This window comes from Cyprinus carpio, chromosome A20 (genome assembly GCF_018340385.1).
Source record: "Cyprinus carpio isolate SPL01 chromosome A20, ASM1834038v1, whole genome shotgun sequence".
Lineage (NCBI taxonomy): Eukaryota > Metazoa > Chordata > Actinopteri > Cypriniformes > Cyprinidae > Cyprinus > Cyprinus carpio.
Window position 1 is genome coordinate 24,348,072 of NC_056591.1, and position 15,098 is coordinate 24,363,169.

The 15,098-nt window shown below is 36.9% G+C and overlaps 1 long non-coding RNA gene and 1 pseudogene across 1 annotated transcript; both read left to right on the top strand.

The window, feature by feature from the left end:
- The first annotated feature begins 484 nt into the window (after positions 1-484).
- Positions 485-9,203, top strand: LOC122149087. The gene is made up of 3 exons (XR_006162840.1): positions 485-803; positions 2,270-2,378; positions 9,048-9,203. It is a non-coding gene; the product is annotated as an uncharacterized LOC122149087 (long non-coding RNA).
- LOC122149116 lies at positions 2,920-3,027 on the top strand (annotated as a pseudogene).
- Positions 9,204-15,098: the final 5,895 nt, after the last annotated feature.

Sequence of the window (15,098 nt, forward strand, 5' to 3'; positions counted from 1 at the left end):
TTTCTTGAGCAGCAAATCATTGTATTAGAATGATTTCTGAAGGATGAAGACTGGAGTAATGATGCTGAAAATTCAGATTTGTATCACATGAATAAATTGCATTTTAAAATATGTTAAAATAGAAAACTTATTTAAAAATTTTAACAATATTTCACAATATTGTGTTTTTGGTTTTTACAGTATTTTTGATCAAATAATGCAGATTGGTGAGCATCAGAGTTTGAAAATTTAAATCAAAATCACAAAAATAGCCAGTATTATATAATGACATGCATATCAAATATATACAATATAATCATATTGGCTAATTTGTTTTTTCATGCACTTTTCACAGAAAAAAAGAAAGACAGTAAATTAAGACAGAATTCATATAAGCAAGCCAGAATCAGTATGTAGCAAGTTTCCAGCCCTCTCAGGTCATGTGACTTAATTGCTTGTTTGCGCTGTTTATCTCTGTGAAAAACTGCTCTGGGTTCACAAAGTGTAGAGGATAATCAGCTGGATCAAACACTGCCTTAAATTACAGCAGAGAATCAAATAGTGGCTGATGTCTATTCACCCGCATGGGTAAACACTGTGCCTGTAATTTGCTTTTTCTCTAAATCTCTCTCTCTCCCCCTCTCTCTCTCTCATCACACACTCCATTACCGTGATGCACCACTAACATTGTTGTAAACAAACCCCTGATGCTCAAAAACACACCTCTTTGATCCGGGTTTGAAGACCTCCCTGAATCTGCTGGTACCCCTTCCACCTGATATTCAGAGACCACTTACAAAGGAAACAGGAAGAGGCCATGTTCAGTAAGTATCTTGCTTTGTACTGAATTCTGAGTAGAATAATATGTACTGTTTAAAAATAGTCAGTGAAACAGTAGGCATGCCGCAACATTTCAAACAGTGGTGTACTACGTTGTTGTCACATGACTATCACTTTGAAATAATATATATATAAAAATATTTCAAGTTATTTACAACTTAATGTCTGTGGATAGCATTTGTGGTATGTAGTCCATTACAATAAAAGAAAATAATTTCACTTTTCCTCAGTGGATTTGTCCCGTATTTACAGTCATACACTTCCGTCTTTGTTAAAGCATGTATAATATGAATGGTTGAATTATATAATATGCATGATTGTCGGTTATGCATTTTTCCCTATGTGAACAAACACTGTATTCTGAATAAATACTAGTATACTGCTTACTGCATACTATGCAGTGTGTTTACCAATTTAGATATCTAGAGATTCAGATATTGATGCTCACCCTATTTATTAAAAAGTGACACATGACATTGATGACAATTTGTATTGGATATGGTTGAATATACTGAACAGTATGAGTAGTATTCTATTCCAAACATTGCTGGATTGCAAGTGTAAGTGTAAGTAAGGGTAAGCAACCAGGTTTATTGTTTTTAGCTGATCATGACGTGGGTTGAAAGATTGTTTTAAACTTTGGACAGACAAGGTTGGGAAGTGATTCTGTTACACTGGTCTCAAGCAAACACGTTATGGTTATACTTTAAAAACACTGTGATAGTCACATACCTGAAATGTTAATTCACGGTGCTGTCCTCTTGCCTGCTTTTTTACTGCTTTTGTCTGTGGTAATCGTCAGCATGCCTCAAATGCTGCCCATAGACAGAGTTGTAAATAACCTACAATATTCCCTAAAAGCTAAAACCAGAAGAACATTTTATTGCTTAGAGATACACTACTGTTTGAAGTCTGTAAGTGTTTATTTTTTTATTTTTAAAAAAAAAAGTCTCTTATGCTTATGGTTGCATTTATTTAACAAAAATACAGTGAAAACAGTAATATTGTGAAATATTGCAATGTAAATTAAATCATTCAGTGTCTAATGATCATTTAGAATTCATTCTAATATGCTGATTCTTTACTTACACTTGTTCTCAGTTCAGTTTGAGGAATATTTGAGTTAATCTTTGAGTTTGTAAATTTGTTCATTCTAATTCTGTAACTCTAGATGAGACACATGAGAATATTCTGCTCTTTTTCTAATTTAAACAAAAATCCTGTATAGGAGTAACAATTAAGATTACTGAGTTCAGTAAATGCCTAATTTTAAAAGATGGAGTGCGTAATCTGCGCCTCATTTCTCTGCATTGTGCCAACATTATTAATCAAACAGAAATCCCATGAAGCATTAAAAAGCGAACTCTAGCAGGACTTCATTCATTCATGAAAATCTAAGTTTGGCTCAGAGTCAGTGTTCCCAACCTCAATTCAATATTCTGCATTGCAGGACTGCCTGTAAATCAGCTAACGTGGATGTGACCATGCAGCGTTTTCCGAAGACAGAAGAGAAACTTAATGAGAGGAGACAGAAGTCCTGTTAAAAGTAAATAAGACGGGTAATTAATTCTCAGATGGCACAGTTATCTCATATAAAGGCTTGGTTTGTGTATGGATCATTGAGAAAGACTGGGCCCCCTTGTCATTATGTCAAATTCTACCTAAGAACGAAACATTCTATTTTCCTAACCTGGTTAAGTAATCATATTACCTCAGGCTCCATAAAGTGGAACAAACAGTAGCATAGAAGTTCAGCTCCTTTTTTACATGCCTTGAGTGACAGACTGGCTTTCATCAAAGGGGCTAGAATCGAACTTATGGAGTCATTTCGCTTTGCTAAGAATACTAAATTGATCCTCACATGCAGAACATCTGGTGAAAAGCAATTTCCACCCAAGTGTTTTAGTATTTCCTCATAATTAATTTCACATGTACATGACAAGAGCTACTGGCCTCCCAGAACAGGCTCACAAAAGCCAGCTTTGTTCCCCTCTATCAAAGAGTACGCTGTGGTTCCTCGTTAAAACGCGCTCGTTCTTTTGACGCTCAAATTGATGATGAAAGGTCCGCTCAGGAGACACAAGTCATATCATCTACTTCAGCTCGAGTTTCTCTTCATTGTCGCATAAATCTTTCGCCTTTTACTAAAGCTTTCCGTTGAAGGGAACTTTTGCAAATGACCTGTATTTTTAAGGGGAAGTCGAGGCCTAATGGTTAGAGAGTTTGACTCCTAACCGTAAGGTTGTGGGTTTGAGTCTCGGGCCGGCAATACCACTACTTAGGTGCCCTTGAGCAAGGCACCGAACCCCCAACTGCTCCCCAGGTGCCGCAGCATAAATGGCTGAAAACTGCTCCGGGTGTGTGTGTTCACTGCTGTGTGTGTGTGCACTTTGGATGGGTACATTTCAGAGCACGAATTCTGAGTATGGGTCACCATACTTGGCTGTATATCACGTCACTTTTTTTTTAAAGAAGCTCCAGAAAGCATGCTGTGCTGGCCACCAATCTTGAGCCCTGTTTACACTTGGTTTTCAGATTTGTTTTTGTCGATTTGATCACAAGTTAAAAGAACATCACCTATAGCTCAACCTGGAAAAGACTGAGCTTCTTGTCTTCCCTGCCACTCCAATCTTGGTGTAATCTTTGATGACCAGCTGACCTTCAAATACTACATTGCAAAGACTTTCTTTGCACAACATCAGAAAGATCAGGCTCGTTCTAATGGAGCATGCTGCACAACTTCTTGTCCAGGCCCTTGTCATTTCTAAACTGGAATACTACAATGCTCTTCTGGCTGGACTTCCATCAAGCACATTAAAACCTCAACAAATGATTCAGAATGCAGCGGCACGACTGGTCTTCAACAAGCCCAAAAGAGGCCATGTTACACCTCTCTTTATCTTCTTGCACTGGCTACCAGTTGCAGCTGGCATCAGCCTCAAAGAGTCTTTCTCTTTATTTATTCCTTCCCTTTCTAGCTTGTACTTATTTGAACAATGCCTGCCCGTGTAAAAAGACAGTATAAGTAATTATAATCAGTAGTTATGTCCCCACTGGATGCTACAAATCTCTCGTTTGTAAGGGGTTTTTATTGTTTTTGTCTCATCGCACCGGGACACGGCATCACTGTATGGTAAGGGGTGTAACATTTCCGTCACATGCTTGAGGAATTCGGCCAATCACAACGTACTGAATAGCTGGCCAATCAGAACACACCTTGCTTTTCGGAACGATGAGCTTTGTAAAAATCAATGTGTTTCAGAAAGGCGAGTCATAGAGGAGCAACAATAATGTACATTATGTGGAAAATAATATGTTTTCTGAACCTTAAACCGCATAAACACATTGCATTACACCAAATACACCAATTAATGTTCTTTTTAGCAACGTCATATGACCTCTTTAAAATACCAGGTGTAAATGGGAATGTGTCCCTAACTGTGATCAGATTGGCCAAAACGCATCTTAATATCAGGTGTAAACAGGGCCTTAGAACCAAAGTTCACGATCTGAAGATAAGTGAGTGAACTTTGCTTTGAACTACAGGTATATTTGAATTATTGCTCGGTACAAATATGTAAATTTCAAATACCTTCAGAAAAGAAAGGTAAAGTTCTTTATTGGCATTGATGGTTCCAAGAAGAACCTTTGACACTGTCGTGGAGAAAGTCTTCTCTTCCTTGCGAAAATCACTCATGTCGCAGAGTTCCAGATGTCAAAATTAGACTTTATTGGTAGAAGCAACAAAGCTTAGATGCCTGCAGAATATCTGACCATTTCACTCGTAACTTACACTTTAATACCTATTTTAATCAATGGTCATATTGCAGGTGTTCTCTCTTTCTCTCCCTGGAAACTTCCCAATATTCCCGCCAAAGTCACCTAAACAGATAAACTGGTGCTTACATAAACATTGAGTGAATGGTGAACTTACAATATCCTAGTTTGGCCTGTCTTCAAATGCACATGATAAAACATCATATTTATGATTTTTATTTGTGACACAAAATGATCATTGCATGTTTATACTCACTGTGATACATATGGCGCTTTTCCACTAAGTGGTACGACTCGGCTCGGCACAGCTCAGTACGGCACGGCTCTGCACGGTTTGCGTTTCCACTGCAGTTTAGTATCGCTTTGGGTGTTTTCATTTGATTTTAGTGTGGGTTAGTTGTGTAGTTTCTAATGAGTGAACAAAATTTTTTGGTCGTTAAAAAAAAGGTGCGCTCGTTCAAAACAGTTGCGTTCGATCATTGGATGGCTGTGCTGATTTAAATCTACCGGTTCTTTCGTGTTGCAAGTTCAGTGATGCAGGTAGCGATGATTCTCTCCGGCCAATCCGTGATCAGCAGAGTTTACACGTCACGTTTAGGTAACGGTACGGTTCACTTGGATCCTCAACCGAGGTGGCCTAGCTGTACCGTATTGTACCATGCAGTGTAAAAGTGCCAATAGAGGCATAGATGCCTTATCAAGGCCACAAAAGGTTCTTTACAGTGGAAAATGGTACTTAAGATTATTAAAATGGTCTTCACACCAAGAAAAGTGGTTCTTTGAAGATCTGTTGACTGAAAGGTTCTTTGAGGAACCAGAATGGTTCTTCTAGGGCATCGCTGTAAAACCCCCCATATGGAACCTTTATTTTTAAGAGTGTGAAGAAATTGCATTTAAATGATTAGTACGCTCAAGCACACAAGTATAGGTAAATTGTGTGATTGTTTTTATTTTTTAAAACATCTTCTATGACCCCTACGATCCTCCAAAGTGCTCTTGAAATGAGGAGAATAGAAGCCTACGACATGAGACATAACAGCACCTGCTGTTACTTGTCACCAAACAGTGAGGTGTTTCCAGATAAAAGTCAGTCACCATCAGATTAATCACTAAAGCCACCAGGGAAGATGCTGTCCGATCAAACATGCCTGCTTGTGTAGCATGTCTGGGACCACCTGCATGTGCGTACGTACTGTAATGCTTTCTTGGCAAAACCATTTATAAGCATATTGTTTTTTCCCCAAGCGGACTTCTCCCTATTTTGAGGTCAATGTTTCATGCACAGTAGTTTTTTCAGACGTTTCATGTTGCCGAAGTGAGACTTGAATGGGTTGAAGTTGCCATACACAAGTGAACAAGAATGGAAAATATGTTCTTGTTCTGATACCGAGCCCAGATAAAAGCAGGTGTTTCAGGTGTTTTGGATAACTGCTGTATTTAAAGTGGTGGAACATCCTGTTTGCCAAGCACACTCTGAAAGGCCAAGCGTTCTTCTGGTGTTCCTCTCAAAAATCAAAGTGTCTCATTCATCTTTATCTTCATCTTTTATGTCAGCCAGCTGTTTTTCTACCTTTGCAGCTTCATTCTTAAGGATTAGTGCACTCAAAAATGAACATTTACTTCATTCTTCCATGGAACATAAAAAGGAGTAGGTTTTAATAATACACTGGTCATTTTTCTGTGCAATTACAATGGTGGACTGGCATTCCCCAATTCCCAAAGCGCCAAAATAAGACTTGTGCAATATATTCCAATGCTCCTGAAGTCATACAATGCCCTCATTAATCATTAGTCCATTCACTAACGTTTACAGTTTTTTAAGTGAGTAATGATGTAATTTTGGCGTAAATCGTGAACTCTGCAAAAAGAGCAAGGGCGAATGTGAAGCTTATTTTGTTTTTATTATCATTTCCTTTGTTGTAATTTTTATTTTAGTATTTAATTTAATTTTATTGTAAGTTATTTTAATTATATGCATATATAAGTATTATTTAAGTTTTACATTTTTTTTGCTGATAAAGTACTTCAAAATTTAAATACATTTTTAAAGAATAATGTCTTAATTTCACAAACTGTCATTTGAATATAATGCACAAGTCATACTGACCACTTTTATCTTGCATTTTGTTTTGTTGTTGTTGTTTTTGTTGTTGTTGCTGTTGGTCCTCATTCACTTCTTTTGTTTTGAAAAGTGGCCAAGATATCCTTCAAAAACTGACCTTTTATTCATACAGGTTTGAAAGAAATAAAGCCAGAATTTTCATTTTCGAGTGAACTATCCCTTTAAGCAGAAAGCATGACGTATTCCTATGTTTTGAAAAACCATAACAATAACTTGAGATGTTGCTTCACTATCATAATCCTCTTTATTACTTTTCTTAGGCAGGCAACTTTTCCCTCTGTTGCCAGACTAATCTAGTGTTAATAGTCTAGTTAGTCTGTTTCACTTCCACAATTTTAATCCCCGAATGGCAGGTCTGCTTCCATTGTTAAGGGCAGCAGAAATCGCATTGATCCTTTAACCCTGCTAACCCTGCCAATGACCCCCGCAAGGGATACCATGACTCGTAGGTGATGAGTGGAGCGGTAGGAAGAAAAGAAGCCTTACAGTCATGGGGGAATCTCGTCCCAGAGAGGTCAAAGTCATGAGGGACCACTATTATCCAGATGAACTCTGTTGTTTGTGACTTCAAAAGCATTTAAATACAACAGTAGACTCTCTCAGAGAACCTTTTGTGACCCGGGCCCTTTGTGCCGAGGTCTGGAGGGTGACTGGTTTCACTCAGAGTCGTGACAGGTCTGGTGCTCAGAGATGTTTAAGCGTCTAATGTTACCCGAGCAGCTCCGGTATTAGAGCCTGATGACGAGCAGGAAAAACAGCGAGGCCGCTTCATTTACCACTAACAAAAAAAAAAATAATAATGATGGGAGGGGGGACAAAAGTTTTAAAGTGTTTTAAATGTGGACCTGTTATTGCAAAATAATAGCTTTGTGAAAAGGAAGTAATCTAGAGAGTCTTTAATCAATTTCTGCTAGATGAGTGATCAGGATGAAAGCTCTGGGACAGGGTCACCAGCTTCAGACATTGTGGGCTAGCTGGTGTATAGGATGGATGAGCTTTAATTTGTCTTTTCAGGGTGTCCAGGCATCTTTAAAGGCTTAATTGTTACCATAGACAGCCTTGATGCCATGTGTTTGTGGAAATGGTTCAAAGCCCGCTGTGGTAAAATCACAGTACGAATGAACACTGACTAAACGCAGAGCACAGTATAGGTTAAAAGCCTATTCCAGTGCCATTACGCAGATATTTTGCCAGGTTCCGGTTTCTGTGTAACATTACTCGGGCCAAAAGCAGCAGAAGAATAAAGAGTCTGTGAAATCATGGATCGATGTGTTTAATTGCTAACTTTAAAGTTAACGTCAGCTTTAAACATTAACTTTGGTGGTTGGAGATGCAGCGAAAGCTCGTTTCGCTTTCTTCATTCAATAATGCGACAATAAATGGCATAACAAAAACCGATCTGAAGCACTGTACCCTGAGGATGATCATCTAATTGCTCAATCCTCTCTCGTTGCATCCACAACTAATGAAAGTCTAAGAAGTCACTTTGTGCATGATCCCCCAAGCTCCAGGGTCAGATAAACATGCATTGTTTGGTGGGACATCATTTCTTTCTTGTGGTTATGATGTAAACTCCCATTGTGGGATTTGGTGCTGAGAGGGGAAACTCGGCCTGGGTTTTGTTCAGCACACAGAAGAGTGGTAATCCCTGCACCTGAGGCCAATTTCAGAGAGGTTCCTGTAAGCCGAGAGCTATCCCAGAACATCTCAGATGAGCTGCTACAATACAGACCTGCCCTCTTGAGATCCATTACCTTGGACAGGAATGTCAAGAATTCCAATGCTCTTTCACTTGAAGAAAAAAGGAAAAGCTGATAAGTCCATTTTTGCTTAAGTTTTATTTACGATTCCAGTGGACTGTCAACTGCATCACGTCTGCAGGCATTTCTGATTAACTCCATAATTTAATGTGGAATTTTAGCTCAAATGTTAGCAAATGCTTTGTAGTGAATATATATATACATATATAATACATAACATTTATTTCCAGGGGCAGTAACTGCAATTGTCTACAAGCATTCATGACAAAATCCATCATGTTGTGCAATAATTTAGCATGGTTGGAAGCAATTATCGGCAAATGATTTATAATGAATATTTCAAGTAAAAACATGATAATTCTATAATTTATGATTTTCGTGTAATTCCTGGGGCAAGAACTCCAGACTCGATGATGCAACATGATAATTCAACATAACTGAGACACAATCATTAGTAAATGTGTTGCAGTGAATATTTCAATACATTTCAAGTGAAAACCTGTTAACTTTGTTTCTTATGTTTGTGTGTGTGTGTGTGCGTGTGTGCGTGGGTGTGTTTCCATTGTCAGGAACTCCAAACATCTACAGATGTTTCTGACGAAGACTGTGGTAAGTCACCATAATCGAGACAAATGGTTTGCAATCCAAATTTCAATTGTAAAGCTGAAAATATGTACATTTTTATAGTCCAGTGGCAGAGATGTATATGTTTCTGATAAACTGCACAGAGCAAAATTTAGGATTATTGAAAAGCAATAGTTAGCAAATGTAACAATATATCATTCAACATGTATTTGCCGAAAATATATAGTTTTTGCACTTCCAGTTACAGAAACTTCAAACGTCTGTAAACTCCATGTAATGTGAATGATTCTGTTATTCAGAAAAAAATCATTAGCAAATGATTTGTAGTGATTATTTAAACCCATTTCAAGTAAAAAACAGTTAATTTATTTGGTTTCCACTGTCAGGAACTCTGTGTACAAATGTTTATTACAAAGAATGTGATGTAACATGGGAAGTCACTATAACTGAGAAGCAATCATTAGCAAATGGCAAAAAAGCTTGTAATTCTATTATTATGCACTTTTTTTCCCAGTGGCAGTAACTGCAATATTTTCATAGGTTTCTGATGAAATTGCATTATGCAAAGCAAACTTAGGGTTACTGAGAAGCCATTGATAGAAAGTGCTATCCAATGAGGAATTCAGCATGTAATTTAATGAAAAAGTTGATAATTACTTATTTCTGCACTTCCAGTTGCCAAAAGTGCAAACTCCATGCAACATGATAATTCAGTGTAATGGCGAAGAAATCATTGGCAAATGATTTGTTATTTCAACATATTTAAAGTGAAAAGGAGATAAATCCTGTATTGCATTTACATTTATGTATTTAAAAATACACTTTTATCCAAAGCGACTTACAGTGCAATTCAAGCTACCAATTTTTTTTTTTTTTTTAACCTAACATGTGTTCCCCTAGAAATTGAACCCACAACCTTTGCATTGCTAATGCAATGCTCTACCACTGAGCCACAGAAACAATGTAAGTATTATAAGTATTGCTTACATCTTATTTAGTAGCAGCCACTGCAAGTGTCTATAAACATTTCTGACAAACTGTGTAACATCATGGGATAATTCAACGTAATTGAGAAGCAATCATTAGCCAAAGCTTTGTAGTGAATTTTTCAGATAAAATCATTTCCTCTCCCCCAGCCAAAGATGACATCCCATCAACAGAATATACTGTAGCCATATTTCTTCTTAAAAAGACAGTGGAAGGGTATGTGAATAATGAAGTGAAATAGCGCCAAGAGGTGCTAAATCGTTTGTGATAGGTTCAACTAGAGGACACCTGCACATTTTGTTCCTCACAAGTGCACTTCAAAGTTCTCCAGGCGGGCTTTAGGCAGGCTAAATGTGTCTACCTGTTGGACATGCATTCAAGGAACAGATGAAAACAGTAGCTTCTCTGTGTATTTGAGTAGCATGTCATGATGATCCCTAATGCGACAGTAATTGCTCCTTGATGCCTGGCTTGCCAGCACAGAGAGCAAGACCTTTCTCCCATGAGTCAGAGAGAAAAGACTCCGAAATTGGAATGTCAATGGGATAATCCCCATGTTGCTGCTGATGGATCCTCTTGACCTTTGACTGCCAAATATAAGGTGGAGTAAATATTTTACAAACAGCTTACGTTAACGATGCTTGCCTTAAATGAGAAATGAAACCTTTTAACATGTTTCAGCCAGTGCATAAGCACAAAGGAAGTGTTGCTGGAGGCGTTTGGCTCTTTTGAAGATGACCGCTGATGAGTTTGGCATGCCATCCGACTGAAAGTTGTGGGGAGTCTCGCTATAGGGTGGCCCAAAGCATGTGGAAAACACTTGAATATACAGTGCCCTCCACAAGTATTGGAACAGTAAAGACAAAATTGTTCAGTTTGCTGTGTAGTCAAGAAATCTGTAAATATGATTAAAAGATGAATATGAGACAAAACTACATAATGTCACATTTTATTATCGGGTGATTCAACACAAAGATGTTTTACCAGCCAAGAAGATCAGCACTTTAAGAGTTTCATCTCCCTATCTGATGTGAGCATAAGTATTGGAACAGTTGCCTCACAGGTCTTTCTAAGTTTTCAGCTGTGTCCTGTTGCATTAATTCTTCAGATATTAAAAGCAGGGAATGTGTCTTATCAGTTATATCCATTGCTTCTGCATTCTAAGTCTTGCATTCGATGATGACACGCACAAACCAGGATGAAGACGAGGAAACCGACTCTGAAAGAAAAGCAAGCAATTTGGATGCTAAAAGAAAAGAGGAAGTCAATTAGAACTATAGGAAAAACAAATAGCATGGAGAAATCAAGAGTTTGGAAACTACCGGCGACATCAGCTACAAACTATGACCTGATCGGCTGAGAAAATCAACAGTAGTTGATGACAGACAAATCATAAAAGCTGTGTAAATGAACCATAAAATACATGTCTGTAAAATCACCAACAACCTCCAGAAAGCTGGGGTGATGCTCTGTCAATTTACAGTTCACAGGAGAATTTGACACAGAATTACAGAAGCTACACAACAAGATGCAAACCTCTGATCAGCACCAAAAATACAAAGGCAAGATTCTTCACAAATGTGAGACAGTAGAGTTTTGGAACTGAGTTGATGGACCGATGAGACAAAGATTAATCTTTATCTAAGTGATTGGAAGGCAACTGCAAATGATCCTAAGCATACAACCTCATCTGTAAAGTTTGGTGGAGGTGGTGTCATGGCATGGGCATGCTGTCTCTAGAACACGACCTCTTAATTTTAATGATGACTTAATGTATGCTGGCAGTAGCAGAATGAATTTGGAAGGGTACAAATTCATCTTGGCTACCAATATTCAAGAAAATGCCACCAAACTCATAATGAAGCACTTCATATTGGATCAGGACAATGACCAAAACACCCTGCCAGTTTAGTCAAAGACTTTATCAGGGCAAAGAAATGTAAAGTCTTAGATTTAAATCTGATTGAACATTAATTTCACCAGCTGAAGAGGAGACTAAAGACAGAAACTCTCCAAAACAAGCAACAGTTGGAATTGGCTGCATTAAAAAGGCTGGGGAAAAGCATTTCAAAGAGTCTGGTGATGTCTATGGGTTGCAGACTCACTGCTCTGATTGCATGCAAGGGATCTGCAACTAAACATTAGCTTTTAATCTTTTACATCTGCCTTAAATTCAACTGTTCCAATACTTATGCTCACATCAAATAGTGGGATGAACTCTAAAAGTGCTGTCCTTTTTATTTGGTAAAACATGTTTGTGTCGAAAGATCTAATAATAAAATGTGACATTCTGTAGTTTTGTCGCATATTCATCTTTTAATCATGTTTGCAAATGTCTTGACTCCACAGTAGAGAAAGCAATTTTGTCTTTACTGTTCCAATACTTATGGAGGGCACTGTATATATCTGAGTATTTCATCTCAAAACAGTGTGGGATGGGGATCTTTCATTGGTCTGAATTCCTTCTCCATGTGTGAGAAATCTGCCCTCCGCAACCTGCAAAACTCTCAGCTGTAACAAATGTCTGTGGATTAGCTGACTGTAACCATGGTTATAGGAACAGGAAGGAACCAATTCCAAAAGCACTAGAAATGTTTAAACTTGCAGGGCATGGCAGAAATTCAACTAATACTCCATAAAGTGTGTGAGACATTCAAATATTTACTTTTATTCCTAACTTGGAAATAAATTTACCATAGAAGAGTAAATTACAATCCATAAATCTTATTTCCTGTCACTTCTTGCCTCAAGCATTGCAGCTAACTTAAACAGTTTACTGCTGTTTTTTTACGTTTTTGTATGTCAGGCCCACCTTTATATGATTCTTCATTTCAGTTTTAGCTTTTTAAATTATTATTATTATTATTATTGAATTATTTATTTATTTATTTTGCTTTTAAAGTGCATTTTATCATGACATTTTGATAGGCTCTTGTGTTTTTTTTATTATTAACCTATTGTATGCATTTTTTAAGTCATCTAGCATCCCTCATTATTGTCTGCTGTTCATCATAATAAATATTTTTTTAAAAAGTCAAAACATCAAGCAAAAATTGACAGTAAGCTATGCAACTTCTAAACTGCAACTTAAAATTTTACCCCAAATATAAACATAGTGGCAATAGGGGCGTTTGCTAAGGCAAGCAAAAACTGCTTAGTATATGATTTTTATTTTTGATTGATCAGACAAAAATAATAAAATATTGTTTTATGTATTTAATTTTTTTTTTTAAATACAAATATAAAAATTAATAATAAATGTAAAAAATATTGTTTTAATTACATTAAATTGAAATGTTTTAACAACATTATTATTTTTATATTTATTAATTTATTTATTTTATAGCGGTTGTTGCAGCCCTGATCATTCTACCAAAAAAACAGTATATAAATACACACACACATATATATGTATATGTATATATGTGTGTGTGTATTTATATAGGCCTACTGTTTTTTTGGTAGAATGATCAGGGCTGCAACAACCGCTATAAACACATAAAATACATTTCTTAAGTAGCTGAGAGGAACCCTCTAAATTGATCTACATTTCAGCATGCATGGAGGGCTCTGGGAAGCAATGCCAAAAAATGTCAGGAGCTTGTCAGCAATTCTTCTGATTTGTCATCAGCCTTATCAGATTGTGCAGTGTGAGTGTGAATGGAAACATGGAATTCATTCATTCAGCATTGGAAACTGTATGGCCGATTCGAGTATGTGTGTCTTTGCCTCTGGATAAACAAAAATGGATTTTGAAAAATGCCAGATCTCTTCCAGATGGTTTCACATAACACCTCACTTTACCATTTCAGCTCTGCGTCTAACATCACGACTCAGTGTGGCATACTGTGCATGGCATCCCTTGAGAAATGTACAATAACAAATCATTTTTCACAGCGATCTTTTGTTTAGCACTAACTTGCCACTGAGATATATATGAACTATTACAACAATCAATTACAAACCATCTGAAAATTAAATCATTTGTCAAGATGTTTAAAGAAATCCAGTGTCTTATTTACTGGGCTGCTCTACTTAACCAAAAAATTAGCATTTTGTCATTTTTGGATTGTTTGTTTCTGTTTGTCATTCTAAACCCTTTCTTTCTTGAGTGGAATGTACTGTTAAAGATAAAGTTGGTTTTTTATGAAATCAATGGAGCTTGCAGACTTCAAAGGGGATATATAATAGTTTTTTATGACTTTGTGCTATCATGTGCTGAACAAATCTAGTTTTTGAGTCCAATATTTTTAATGAATCACCTGATTGAATGATTCATCCATGATCTGGTTCTCCAGTTTAGTTCACTGAAATAATGATCTATGGTTCTCAATTTAAAAATCAGTGGAGGGAAAGATTATTAGTGAACAGTGACTTTAAATTTAGTCTGTACTTGAGAATATTTGCCATATTTATATTCATGCGTTTGTCAGACATTTATGTCCTAAGCAACTTATATAGCATTCAAAGTATATGTTTTATCAGTCCATGCATATTGAACCCATGAGCTTGGCATTGCTGGCACCATGATCTACTATTTGAGCCTCAGGAATGCATGTAAGCTGAATGGACCAGTTTTTTGTGATACTGTTAAAGGAATAGTTCACCCCAAAATGAAAATTTGCTGACAGTTGACTAACCCTCAGGCCATTCAAGATGTAGATAAGTTTGTTTCTTCATCGGCACATGATTTGGAGAACTTTTGCATTTCATCACTTGCTCACCAGTGGATCCTCTGTAGTGAATGGGTGCCGTCAAAATGAGAGTCTAAACAGCTGATAAAAACATTACAATAATCCACAAGTAATCCACACCACTCCAGTCCATCAATAAACATATGGTGAAGTGAAAAGTTGCATGTTTATAAGAAAGAAATCCATCAAGACATTTTAGTCTTCAAATCTTCATATCAAAATAAGAATCCTCTGTCTATAATATTGCTTTCTCCAGTAAAAAATCTTGTTTTCATCTTGTTTGAACCAGGAGAGAAATATGCATCATTGTTTACAAGTGAAAACAGTGCAAAACAGTTCTGAACAAACATGTTG